A 14844-nucleotide genomic window follows, 5' to 3' on the forward strand; every position below is an offset into this window, starting at 1 on the left:
TTCTGCTGTACATTAGGGAAACACTCAAACTCAAGCAAATGGGTTTATGCGACGGCTTGCTTTACTGTTCTTCATATCATAATTACATCTGAACTGCTGAGCTCCTGTTCTCCGGTCCACACTGATATACTCGGTCACACTTATTTCCAACCTTAAGCTTACTGTATGAACACCCACTTATAGTCCTTATCAATGATACACAACATTTCAGAAGGTATATTTTTCTAAGTTTCTGCACTCAGATTGCTTGACAATATTTTTATCCACCATGGTTTGAGGCGTTCTTTGGCACGGTTGGTGGGAGTCAGACGTGTTTAATATATTCCCTTCGGCCCTAAACAGAAGAATCCCACACATATGAGAGTCTGCAAATAGGCTGGATTTGGGCTCCTCTACCTGTTTGCACCTGTAGGCTCTGAGTCCCTTTAGGGGAAATGTATTATCATCACTTTGGATCTCTGCTGAGCTGAGCAGACTGACGAGGTCAGAGCCAAGACACCAAATGTAAAAACACTTTAAACGTGCTGTGATCATGAAATAACTTTATTCCACCTAAGACTAATTAACCTTAAACTTGAAAGATTTTAACCCAATTAATCAATCAGTTTCATTTATAAAGTACAATATCACAGTAGGAGTTTTCCAAGCCACTTTACAAACAGCTAAGGCTCCGTAGGCAGTCTGTCACCTCTCAAAGGTCAGGAGTCCCAAACTATAGCAGTCACATGTCGATGTGTCCTTGGGCAAGACACTTAATCCCCAAATTGCTGCGTCAGTGGCTTGGGAATGTGTAGGGATGGGTATGAATGGGATTAGCTTATATTGATGGCTTTTCTATACAGCAGCCTTGCTATCAGTATGTGAATGTGGGTTGAAGGGTTGGGAATGGGTAAGTGTGACCTGCAGTGTAAGAAGCACGACTAGAAATACAAGACAGGCTCAAATCCTTTATTTAAGTCTGTTTAGTTACAGAGCAGATCCTGATTATTCTGTTTGTTATCTTGTTATAGGAGATATGAAATTAATCCACCAATGAGAACACATGACAACAGAGGCAAGCAGACGATGGACAGAGGGAAGGACGGATGGACAGATGGATGGATAGGTAGGTAGATGCACATAAGCAGAGTTTCAAGGTCTGCATTAAGCAGAGAGTGTAGCATCCCTAAGCAGGCCTACCTTTTATTTTAATGCCATTAGAGCATGGAATAATCTCCCATCCAGTCTAACAAACTTCACAAACTTGTCGACAGAGCAGTCAAAGGGTGAATTTTGAAGGATCAGTCTTGTCAGCATTTGTACATCTTGACCCCAGTTTTACAACCATAAAAAAAGGTTTACTAATATCTGTATTTTGCTCTATTTTTATTTATGAATGTGTTATTGTGGCTCTCTATATTTCTGTTCACATGTGTTTGGATGCCTGGTTTGATCTGTGTTTTACTGGTGTTGCTATTTATCTGTCCAGGGACGACAGATGGAAATTAGCTTGTGAGCTAAATCTGGTACAAAGCATCTCTTTTTCTTCTTGAGACCAATGTTATTTTGTGCATTGGCCCTGATATAACATAACTTAATAACTAAACATAAAGAGACAGAAAGACATTTAGCAATAAAAAAATATATCAGATATATTTAATAAAAGGCTTTGTATGACTTGAATATTTCCACAACTGGGTTTAACTGTAGGTATGTTTATATGTCTTAAAAAGCTAGAGAATATATTTGAAACTTTTTTTTAACAACACAAAGGATCATGAATGACTTTGAGAGACCTGCATACCACTTAGAATTCCAGGTGAAATAAGTCAAAAACTCCTCTCCAGGAATACCCAAATTAAATGAGTGCTGTGTTTGAAACATTTGAAGTCCAAGCTCATCAAAGGCAACAGTTTCTTTCCAATCTGTCAGACTCACTGAAGCTGCTACTGGTATCGAGTAATGCAACAAAAAAAAAAACGGAAATATTTTTGTTCTCATTTGAATATGTGATGTGAAACCGAGGCCTGTAGACAACTGCAGCTGGGTTTTTTTTTTAACTTGGAAAACTCAACTGGACTAAAGCATGAAGCCTTAGTTAAGGTTCAAATATGATAACAATAGAACAGAAAATGAGCATTTTACACCTTTTTTATGAGGAAAAGTCCAGACATTCAAACTGGAGACTCCAAAAAGGGTTGACAGACATTTTTCTATACAACACTGCTAAGAACTGTCTGGACAATATAATTGCAAATATAGTGGACTATTGAGAACAACAACTGCAAATTTGAAGTTATAAAGAACAGTCCATGAATGAGTTGGACTAAATATTTGACTGGATTTAGATTGTGTTGACTCTTTCTGTTTCTGATGGAATATTATGATCAGGAGAGTACAGGAGAGCTTCTAATGGTGAGCTGCAACCAGTGAGATGAGAACTCTTACCTTTGCACATGGGACACCTGCTCTACCAACTGAGCCTAACGACATCCCTTAACACTTTATTTTATTTCACTTTCAGTTATTTATTATAGACACAAACTGATACTATGAAATACAACACAACTCTTACTGTACTATAATTGCATCACCAGTGAGTGGTAAAGAAGGGATATTTGTAAATGCACTATACTTCTATGTATTGGAGCATAAAGAATATTTACATGTATGCTGCCATTGATGCATCATGCATGCTGAGTAATGACGTCAAATAGGGCTGGGAAATTAATCGCAAATTAGATTAAATTGCAATATGGCCTGCTGCAGTTTACAAATGGCAGAATTTGCAAATTTTTTTTAACTTCAAATGTGTCAAAATAATGCATTTAATGCATTCTTTTTTGTAGAAGCAGTGATTTTGTGCACATTATTCAAACATTCAAGTGTCCATTTTTTTTGGAGTTGTTTACAAAAATCCTTTTTTACTTGTTTTATGTACGTTTTTCTTAATCATAACATCATATAAAAATGATAATCCCCTTCAATAAAGCAATTGGGATCTGCAGTAAGAGTAAAAATGATAGCAGTTAGATCACTTTTTAATCGTTCTGCTCTGGTTCATTCTATCTAATATTGATGAAACTTAGCGTTAGTTTACAGAAGTCAGCACCCCCCCCAGCCACAGTCAGCTGATAGCTCCCACAATCATTCACTGCTCTTTCTCTCAACACAGCGCTGTAATGTACTTCTCACTAATCCCTGCTTGTATTAATGCTTATGCACCAAACTGCTGCTGCTGGCAAAGCTTTAGCTTCTCCACTCCAGCCACCTCCTTTATAGCTTAAAGCTTAATGCACCCTCATATCCAGATTCATGCTGTATATTTATATACATTGTCACAAATATATCTATCCATATGGGGGTTTCTAGATATGCAATCCCTGGAAAGTCAAGCATGCTGCTTGACTGACCCAGGGAGCTTCTTTTGAGCTGAGCCTTCTCTGCCAAGTAAAACTGTAGAGTCCTTTTGCAATAAAATGGTTAAAAGTATGATGAGAGTGTTCCTGACTGCATGCATTTTATAAAATCAAATAATTTATTATTAAAATTTGTTGAAAAATACATTAGATGACAAACCTAATAATAATAGCATATAAAATCGCAACGCAATATTGGGAAAAAAATTCACAATTAGATTATTTTTGGAAATAGTTCAGCCCTAACGTCAAACGGCTACATTGCCCCCCTTTAACATCTTTCTGATTGCACTCACCTTGATCTACATGACATTTCCTTCGTCTTTACTACCCCGCACTACAGAAAAGGTTTTAAGGATGATATCACTAACCACAGTGCATTACACAAAAAGCAGCCTACATGTAAATCTATTTTTTTTCTCAAAATGTTGACATCTAATGTGATTCTTTGTAAATAACTCAGTAAAGGAGTTATGTCATAGTTAGCAGTATTCCTTTTAAAAGAAACATTTCAATACTTTCTCATCATATTGAAAATGTACTTACTTTAATATATGTTATTTTGTGATTATAAATTTAGCACAATGATGAGTGGGAACTGCAATTAATTATCTAGATCGATTTTTCTCACACCAGTGATCTGCAATATGCATTTGTCATATAGTAGTAACCTTTTTTATGGTTCATTTATCATAATCAGTGTCATTATTATTGATGCTATTATTGCAAAGTCCTTCCCATTTTCACTCATTTCCAATGGCATGGCTTTTATTGATTATATAATAAATCACAAACTGCTCTGATCACATAGACACTTACCATTTCTTTTCACAGTAAATATGCTGCCTGTTTAGAGTGGGTCCCCATGTGGAGTTTAAAATTAAGGTCCCTATAAGATGAAATGAGGAATATTGCCTTTTTCTGTCTCATCCTAGTGAAACAAATTTCATAGTTGGAGCATGAAATATATCAAGCAGCACGAGGAAATGAAATGATGTCTGATATGGTTGAAAGGAAACATCAGAGAGAGCTGGTTAATCATTTTCATATGACAAGACAGCACGCGATAAATAAACTCCAATGAATCATTTATTAGAACACAAAAAAAGTCGAGCTGTTCATGGTGTCGCAGCTTCTGTGAAAGTAATCACGTTTATCAGCGCAAGACATTGTAAATCCATCAATGTAATTGTTCTAGTGGGGAAATTTATACTGAAGAGACATTTCCTTACTGTCAGTCTCACCGCTCCCAGGAAATTTGTTAAAGAAAGGGAAGGCAAGATTAGATTAATGCTAATTTCTCATTTGCTGTTAATCTACAGCCGCAGTGCATGGAGGGTTCCTGTGACATAAGCACTTCACATGTAACGCTGGAGAAAGAGCACACCTTTTGATAGGGCTGCTCAAAATGTCATTGAACTTTTCCAGCTGCAATGTGCAGAAATGCATTAGTCAAGCCTCAGGTCTGCAAAGTCAAGCAAATGACCTGAAACATGTTATGCTGCTACTCATTTGGTTCCTTTCCAGTGTCTTGTTTCAATCTCCTCAGGAATGTGTCCTGTACGACACTAGTATGCACTTCTTCACCAGTATACACAGAAAACTGACTGCTGTGCATGCTGAGTCCGTGTCATCTACTTATGTCACAGGTAGTCTCAACAGGATGATCAAACACGTCATTCATATTTTAATGTAGTCATAACATATTTAGAACATTTATAGTGGTGATACCCTACAGGATGTTTCCTATTTGAGCTGTAGCTGCAGAGCATGCATGCTAAATTGTTGCGTGATACAAGAACAAGTATTAAACCAGAGCTTTTTTTAATCTTTGAAAATGACTTAAAAATTGCAAGTAATCCCAGCAAAGAATTCTTATTTGCAACATTTCCATTCTATACCTTCATCAGGAAAACAATTTGTTGAAACTGTTCAGAGATTTTTCTTTTTCATCGAGAGATTTTTGTTCAGTGGATAGAGTGAGAAACTGGGGAAAGAAAGATTGGGGCATGCATAAAAGAAGCTAAATGCCTCATTTGAACTCAGGGCACCTGCCTTGAGGAGTATAGCCTATGTACATGAGGTACACAGGCATACCCACATATCAAATGGCTTCAAGCCTTTAACCAATCAATATCATGCCATTAGATCTGTGTCACTTAATCAATGCATTTAACAAATTTTAACTACTCTGCCTGGCTACGCTCTGCTGTTCTCTTTGCAAGCTGCTTTTGCAACCCTCCTCCACCCCAGCTCCTCCTTCATTCTGCTTCAGACTTAATCAGTGTCATTCTGTTGTCACTGACTCCTGCTCTGCTCTGAGTTTTTGCTGCTTCTGCCTCTGCCTTAGGATTTCCTTATTAGCATAGGAAGAGCAGGAATGTGTGCTGTTCCTTGTAGGCTCCTGGAAGGGCGGGGGGGGACCCCAGAACAGCCACATCGGCAAATATAAATAACAGCATAAGTGCTAATCAATAACTGCTAATTGACAAATATTTAAAGCTGCAAATCATGTGTGTTTCTTGACAAAGTGGTTCTGACTGAAATGTCATTTCATGCAACCACAGAACAGACTTTTTGATTTGAGCCGTTTTGCCCATTTTGATATTCCTACCCTGTAGACTTTAACCAATGTCACGTGAGTAATGCCAGATAAGTTCTGCTTGAGCATGCATGGAAATTTGATTTATTTGTATGTCTACCTGTTACACAAATCGTTTAAGAAGAAAAGTTAGCAAGACGACTATTTGATTAGTCGCCAAAAATTTGATTCCTGAAGTCAGCTACAATTCTCTGTTGCATAACTGTTTAACAAACAAATGTAATGCCATCACAGTAATCCTATACTTTTTAATGTGTATAACACCAACCATTGGCCACTGTAAATTAATGTGGTACAACTGCTAGCAGGTACAGACCAGCTACAGCTATTCAACAAAATCAGGCCTGGAGCTCTTCCATTAACGTATAAGTGTATTTGCAACACTTTCAGTTGCATATATTTTCTTTGTGTTGTTCTGTCTTTTGCATAATTTTGTGTTTCCAGAGCTTTGCTGTAGTTGCATTTATTTTGCAGAATGTTTCTTTTCTATTTATTGGCTGTGCATTTCTATTAATGTATTGCTGCTGACTTTTGTACATGTTTTTTTTTTATCTAAATTTGCATTGCTTTTGTATTTAAAGTCTGTATCATTGAATGGAGCTGTTTTAGATTGTTGCTGGGCATCTACAATGTTGGCCATGGTAATGCTCCAATTCACATCTACATGTATACCTTTTATTGGCATTTTTTATGTATAGCTGTGTTTTATGAGAGTTATCTTGGATGTATTGGTGTGTATTTACATTAGGGTTGTCACCATTACAAAATTTGAACTTTAATATTCTAGGAAAACATCAAATTTACCAATACCTTTTTTAAGACTATGGCTAAATATATAGAAGTCCTATGCACTTAACTTTGGACAAATGTTGTTTAAATTATCAGAAGTGGCTGAATTTGCATTTTTTGATTGATTCATTGATTCCTGTGAACTAGGTGTATTTTTTTTAAGTCTGGGTATTTTTATTTCTGCCAATATTTAAAATGACAGACATTATCTCATTTCATACACCAGGAATCGGTAAAATATCTAAGTACATCTTATGACCTTAAGTGGTACTGGTTTGTGTGTTTGCATGGTGGTTTCTAATAATTGTATATTTTTTGCATCATATAGGAATGTTTACAAATAATCACAACAGTAGATGAGGGCTGGTTATAAAAGCATTGTGTTGTATTTTTCAGGCAGCTGTAGGTGTTGCACCTTGCAGACCGTCCACTGTAAGTTACCTCATCCTTGGCCCAAACTGTAGATGAAACCGAATATATTTAGGTGCAGCTGTGTTTCATCTTGCACCCTATTAATGCCAGAAACATATAAATAAATAAATAATGACAAAACTGCATGCCAACAGCTTCTGGTGTCACTTCAGTCACTGCACTGCATTTGGTGCCAGATGAGGGGGAAAAAAAGAAAAAGAGGCAACTAGCTCAATCTCATTATACACAAACAATATGGTGTGCTGTGTCATGAATTTACACACAGTTGTTGTGGAATTTGGAACAGCGGGGCTTTATTGGGGGTGGTATTTGTTCTGAAACATAGCTTAGTATGCACTTTGATTTAGCGCAAGTTGTTTGTCGGAAGCGGTTGTGCAGATAAAAAGAATTTGTTCGAGGCGGATTCACATGGGATCATACTATTTCACACTCAGAAATAGCAATCTCACACCACTGAAAAGGTAATCACATCTGCAGGAAGTCTCTTCCAAGCACGTACAGTTTCTCATGCAGCCATGTAAGGCATGTAAAGCAGCTAAATGGTGATCCACACAAAAAGGAATGAAGAAAAGCTCCTCAATGACTCGTTGGAAATCAGAGATTGAGAGCGAGCCTGATGCGACACATGGATCTGTTCAGATAGTTGAGCGAGAATCTCCTTTGCCTTGTCGCCTCCTTTTCTCCTCCTCCTCATCTTCTCAAAGCAAGCTATATCTCTGCTAATGACCTGAGGTCCTTCCCTGATTTGGCCTCAGCTATCCAAAGGATTATGAATAATGCATTGACTCTAAAATTGCAAAAGTAATCCTCTGAAATCTCCTTATGTACCCTGGCAGACCACGTTGTCTGTTCCAATTGCCCTTCAGTTCTTCATGCTAAAATGCTGTGTGCATGAGCATGAAAAAAACACTAATAAAATAAAATCACTGTAAGCTACAGTATCATGATTGATTTATCACAAACACAATGTTGCAGAAATGTGGCTGTTTGTAAAGAATGTTAATAGAGGGGGTTGTATCCATTTTTTTTTTCATGCAATAGCGGCTCCACAACACTGCTGACTCATGATTTATGCCCCTCGCATAGCAGGGAGGAAAGAGACGGCTTTGCTCGGATTGCCTTACATCCTTGTCAGCTCGCGTCAACGCCATAATTACTGAAGTGCATCTGCAGGATATTTACATAGGATAACACTGTCTAGCCACTCTCATTAATGGTTAAGTAATGTTATTATGGCATCCTCCCACTCCTCAAACACAGTTATCTCCTCTGCACCATCAATACAAAGTGACTGCATCATGAACATGGGATGTTGTTCAATGCAACAGCTCATTATTTCAGCAATAAATGCCTAAACACGGCTGTAGTACAAGATTAATATGCAAAGGTTGATGCTGTGCACTCTATTGGACCTTATACTCCACCTGTATGCATTGTTACTGCATTACATCTATTTTATAGGAGGAGTTTTTTTATACGGGTTGCTCTTAAAGAGGGGTAAAAATACTCCCTTTTTCTCTCCAGCAAGGTCTTTTGTGTTTTAACAATTCACATTCTTTCTATAAAGTGCATTTAAAGTCAATATTGCAGTAATCTTTTTCCTCCAAACAGCATCAGCCCCTTCCTCACGACTATAACTCCCTTTGGCCAAAGATTCTCATCCTGTCTTCGCTTCCATTCTTGAAAACAATCTGAGGCAGTTTTGAGAGCTTCACAGTCACGCACTCTCACACACATACACCATCTTTTACCAGCTGTCGTCCACAGCTATCTGTATCCATCCGGGGCTGCCGGCTACACCTGTGAAAGTTTGCTTTATGACATTGGCTTAAAAGATTTATCACAGGGCTGCACTCCCTGTTATGTGGAATAGTTGGAGGTTTTTAAAAACAGCTCCCATCCTCCTGTATCTCCTCTGTGGGAGCACTGGCTGTGAAATGGATCTCTGGGATGAGGATGAGGAAGTTTGGATGGGCTCATATGCAGAGAGGAGGTTTTTTTTTAATGTGTGATTGCATGCTGTCTTGATAGTTTTTTTTTTTTATATGAAATAATAGAGCAGACAGGCAGGCTCAGCCTTCAACACTTTGGAGATTACATCTATAGTGCATCACCCTGATGAGTTCATTGATTAATAAGGGGTTGGGCTACTGGCATACATGTGTACTTAGGTTTTACTGATGATTAACTGGTGTGTAATGTAGGAGATGATATATGTAAGTCAAAAAGATGCTGAGAGTATTTTTTGGCACCTTTGAGCCGTGCCCTTTGTTCGTTTCCTGTAAATTCAGGTAGTGAAAAGATGACGTGTTGAAAATAGAGGGACAGAGAGGGGAGAGAGAGAGCAGATATAAGTGCAGCTCTCTATGTGATGCAGTACTCCAGAGCTTCCTAGATCACACATGTCATTAGTCATGATAAGTCCAAAGTCCATCGCTCATCAAATTCAGCCTTGAGGAGCACATCAACCCCGCCTCCGCATGCGAATTTGTCACATACAGTCTACGCCACTTAATATGCAAGGTGTTTTCCAATAAATTCCCATCATTCCGACAGTCTTCTCTCAGTGCAGTATACAATACTCCATTAGTGATCGCTCATCAATATTCTTCTGGACTATTCACAAGTACAGCAATCTTCGGCATCAGCCTGATAAACCCTGCATGTCTGTCACCGGCTGCAAAGGCACGCATTTTGATGAAGTGTATAAATCAAAGTCAAATTACATCATCTGCAAAGAAAAACCTTTGACGTGTCTCTTTGATTAGTCATTAAACCTTTCAGTGCTTGGATGCAGAAATGCCCCCGGTGTATCCATATCTTATGCATGCAGGGGTAATACACATGCATGCATCAAGACTTTTTTGCAGTATTTAAGCTAAACTCACGTATGCTTTAGGTGTTTATCAAATTAGCATATCAGATGAATCCTCCACTGTTTGTGTAATACCTGTGTGCAACTCCCAGAAAGATAAGGCGCATACTTCTTACCTTGAGAAACAGATCAGAGGTGCAAAGGACAAGAAAGCGCAGATCCCTTGTAGAGCCGGTGTTCATCCATGTATTCAGCGGGCACCAGGGGACCGTCCAGCCGCCAGAGCAGCTCTCACAGGCTGCAGGAGGACAGAGTGAGAGGCAGCCGGTGCGGTGACAGCTGGAGGAGTTGTGACACATCCGGCAAAGATTCAGGTTATCGGGATGGGGGGGAAAAAGCAGAAAGCCTTAAAACCTCATCTCTGAAACCCCCCTCTCCTGCTTTGTACTGTCCCCCTTCTACACCTCATTCAAAGCATCACTGACACTCGCTTGCTCTTGTCCCCCCTGCACTCACCGGGAATAGGCACTCACACATGCAGGGGAGATCTCCATCTCGCGGTGCTGCTGCTGCTGCTGCTGCTGTTGCTGCAATCCCTGTGCGTTTCGTGATTGAGTGTATGTGTGTATGTGTGGAAGAGAGAGAGGCAGGGAGAGGGTGGGCTGGTGGGTGGATGGGTGGGTGGATATGGCAAAGGGAGGAAGGATGAAGAGGAGGAGAGAGAAGAGGAGGAGGAGGAGTGAGGGTAGTACGCAAGCTGCCGGGGAAAGTCCAGAGTCGCCGAGCTGCATCATTGGAGAAAGAAGACCCCCTTAACTTGTCCTCCACGGAGCTGGCTGGCTGCGTTGACACCGAGCTGTTATATAATCTGAAGGGCTTTAGGAGACAGCAGAGAGGGGGAGCTGCGAAATAATCATGCATTGTGCTTTTAATTGGATGTCTCCTACCCCCTGTTACTTTCATACATCTTGCACATTGTTTAGGAGAGCTGATGAAGGGGGCCGAATGGAGTGAAGGAATAGGAGAAGTGGTGTGTGGCTGCACAAAAGGGGGGAACAGAGGAGGCGAAAGAGCCAAAAGGGCAGCAGTTTTAATGAGAATCTCAGACGAGACAGAAAATGAAATGACGAGAGGGAGTAATAGAGACAATGAGAGAGAGAGGAGAGAGGCAGAGGAATACTTCACTGTAAAGGGGAAATATTGATTTCACAGGCGTCTTATTATATATTGATTTCTTTAAATTTCTTAGTGGTTTATGGCATAACGATGTATAAACTCCTTTTATTATAGGACAATGACATTATACGAATGCAATCCATGGTCTGCAATGAGAACTTGACTTCTCAACAGGGGAATTACTTAATAGATCAATAGAAACAGCTTGCAAACTGGACATACAAGAGGGATGTTTCAAGGATAATTCCTTTAAATACACAAAAATATGTTGTGAAAAGTCAGAAAGATTTGGTTTCAGTATGACCTTTGTTGTGACAAAAATTGTTGTTGCCATGTGGTTAAAACTGCAATATTTGTGCCCCAATGCTTCATTATATTAAGTTGCATTATTGTTAATGAAGAGGAGCATCTAAAAAAAACAGAACATCAGGAAAGAGTTGTGTTTTTTCTAGTAATATAATTCCAAAAGTGATACCTGCAAATTTTCTGGACTCATAGCAAACAAAATGAAACGTTTCAAGACTTCTTTTTGGTTTTTATCTTGACGCTGACTACAGCTTATAGCTCCGCTTGTCTTTGCTTGTCTGGCTCCAAGGAAGAATGGTTGGGAAACACTGTTTGAGAGCACTTTATGCTACCATCTGCTGGGAAGCTTCACTGATTTCCTTTTTCAGCAGGACTTGGCACTTGCCTACAAAGAAGCCAAAACTACCAGAAACTGGTATGCTGACCATGGTATTACTGTGGTTGGGTGGCCAGCCAGCTGGCCTGACCTGAAATCCACCTGAATCTCTGGGCTAGTGTCAGGTGGAAGATGAGACACCAGACTCAACACTGCAGATGAGCTGAAGGCTGCTTGGCTTCACGCCACATTGTATAGATGCAGTAATCTGTGCAAAAAATAAAATAAAATAAAATAAAAGCTCCAGCCAATTACTGAATGCATAAATGAGCTGATTTTTTTCAGAAGTTTAACATTTCTGTTTTAAAAATCCTTTTTTTTTAAATTATTTTTTGTGTTATTCTTATATTTTGAGAAAATAGATTTTTGATTCTTATGAGCAGTAAGCTGTAACCATCATGTTTAAAACATTTTAAACATTTTACTATTTATGTAATAAATGTACACTATATGGAAGTTTCATTTTTGAATTCAATTACTGGAAAAAGAGATGTTTTTCATAATATTCCTATTTATTGAGATGCACCTGCATGTCATATAAAACAGGACTTCTTATTTTTTTTCTATGTCCTAGATTTGTATACGTCTGACCTTTAAGCCTGTTCCCTACCCCATACGAACAGAGAAATGTGTTCTCTCCATCTTACCATTCTTTTCTCACAGCCCTAGTCTTTGCAGCTTGTTCTTGACACATCATCTGGGCATAACTTTTATCTTGTGTGGTGTCTGACAACTATTGTGTGATTGGCCAACATTTTAAGTGGGTGAGGTTTAATGTGGAAAAGCTGAAAAGTTGTCATTCTAGTGGGAGGGCCCTATAAGGACTTCAGCAGGAGTTCTGCACATGAGTTTCTTGTGAAGTATGAAATATCCTGGCCAGAACTAACTTTGTTCTTGTTCTTGCCACCTCAAGATAAAGAACAAATTTCTCTGTCATTGCAGAGTTTATGATAGGCTGTAGTCACATTCCTGAAGTTAGCATTATACATAAGCCAATGTAGCTCAATTATCTTTGGCAATGTGAGCCCTAACAAAAGTAGCTGTGTAGCTAATGTTAGCTTTTTTAGTACTGATGAGCTTTGTGAGCTTCAGCTTTAGCTACATTAGCTACATTATCTACATAGCTTATGCAGCTAACAGAGGTACATAAGCTACATTTGCTACGTGAGAATGTTTCATGAAGGACAAGCTTTTTTTCCTGTAAGCAGACTGTTTGCTCAGCTTTTTACACATTTTGTAATCAGGTTTTGCAGGTCAGATTTTTAACTGTTGACTTTTTTGTATCCTAAATAGCCTTAATCCTGTCCCTAACCAAACCAGAAATTTGTAAATTGCATTAAAAAAGTTACATATCCACTCTGACAAATGTGGCTTCTCCTATTTACCGTCCGCAAGAGGGGCCATCTGCAGCCAGACTCCACTTGGAAACATGCGGGGATACATTTTCCAAACACTAGGGGCGCTCAGATAGCCTAGCGGTCTAAGGCGCTACCCATGGATGCAGGCGGCCTGGGTTTCAGAAGCCCTGTGGCCCTTTAACACACCTCTCCCCACTCTCTCTCCTGTTTCCAACTCTATCCACTGTCCTCTAAAAGCATGAAAAGCCCAAAAATAAATCTTAAGAAAAAAGTTATCCAGACACTATAGAAATAGATAAACTTCACATATTAGTTCTCGTAGTTGTTTAGTTGGAAAAATACTGTTTTTAACTATGTGTTTGCATCTGTTGGAAGTGTTGGCTGTGAGTATTCAGAAAAATCAACATAACACTGTCTTTAGATGCAGTATGCACATGAACAGTTGGAGGAGTTAATAAGGAAACTAGGAAAACTGAATGGAATCAGGTTTTTTACGTCACAGAAAGGAATGAGAAGCAGAGTGGGGGCAGTTCTGATAGCGTGTTTTAACCACCTGTTTTACCAGCTATGCTGGTGCTGATGTCACCTTCTCTACCATGATCTAAGAAGCTACATAATCGTAACCTTCTCAACTACTGTTGTATCTGTAGGCTATATCACACTCATCTAGAACCTAAATACAGTCTGAGCTTTCTGGTATACCCTCAAGAGGAATACCCATAGTAACATGCACATATCCAAATATGTAACCAAATACATTCATTATGCAGCCTACTGTAAATGTGATCACAGTAAAAAAGCAAGCCTATCTCAAGCCTAAGAAAGATGGCAGTAAGGTTCAGCCAAGTGTCACTTCTAATTGCCCAGGTTTTTGTTCAGTTTCATTGTTTGGCTCTCTGCTTTGTAAGATTGTCCTGAAGATGGAATTCTGTTCTAAATAATAGTTTACCACTGAAGCTTTCACAGTTAAAGTCTATTGAAGTGTAAATTTCAGTGCAGTCATTTACAGCAGAAGGCCGTTCACAGAGCCCTGAAGCCTTGAGGGGTAAAAAAGCCAAGTCCATGTTTTCAGGCACACTTTTTTTCATCTGTGTGTTTAACTTTTTTGACTCTTGAGATAGAAGATGAATCCATCGCAGGACCTTAGTTTTACATTTATGCTTATGTAAGAGACCTTAAGGTTTTTTATTCTTCAGGAGCCAGCGCAGTGTTCTGCTGACTGCTGTTCTATTGATTTAATTGTGCGTTCTCCTCCTGGCCCTGCCTGTTCATAGGCCTATGACAGGCTTCTGACTGCCTACTGCGTGCATACTGATCCAGCACACTAGTAACCACAGCTCTCCCTCAGTCACAGCACCAACGTAATCTCACAGTGCTTAATGAGTGGAACAACACAGTTGACAAGTAGGGAAAATCCCCCTCCTCCAACATTTCCTCAATCCCTTCTCTACTCTGCCGTTTATTGACCTGCCAAAGGCTGCGTTGAGAGTGTCCAGATTTATGCAAAAAGAGCCCTCACTACTTGCTGATGACTGTCAGCTTAACCGTCCATTATGCTTGGATCCCTGAGGACAGCTTGGGCCTGTGGGCCA

At 39.3% G+C, this 14844-nt stretch overlaps 1 protein-coding gene across 1 annotated transcript in view; it reads right to left on the reverse strand.

Annotated features, from left to right (window-relative positions):
- Nucleotides 1-10626, reverse strand: part of insyn2ab (inhibitory synaptic factor 2Ab) — a 44974-nt gene extending 34348 nt beyond the window's left edge. Inside the window, exons 1-2 of the mRNA XM_041788727.1 lie at nucleotides 10553-10626; nucleotides 10213-10375 (exon numbers count right to left, since the gene is read on the reverse strand). The gene's annotated coding sequence lies outside the window, so the exon portion shown is untranslated. The remainder of the gene's footprint in view (nucleotides 1-10212; nucleotides 10376-10552) is intronic.
- Nucleotides 10627-14844: the final 4218 nt, after the last annotated feature.

The sequence above is a fragment of the Cheilinus undulatus genome, linkage group 6, assembly GCF_018320785.1.
Source record: "Cheilinus undulatus linkage group 6, ASM1832078v1, whole genome shotgun sequence".
NCBI lineage: Eukaryota > Metazoa > Chordata > Actinopteri > Labriformes > Labridae > Cheilinus > Cheilinus undulatus.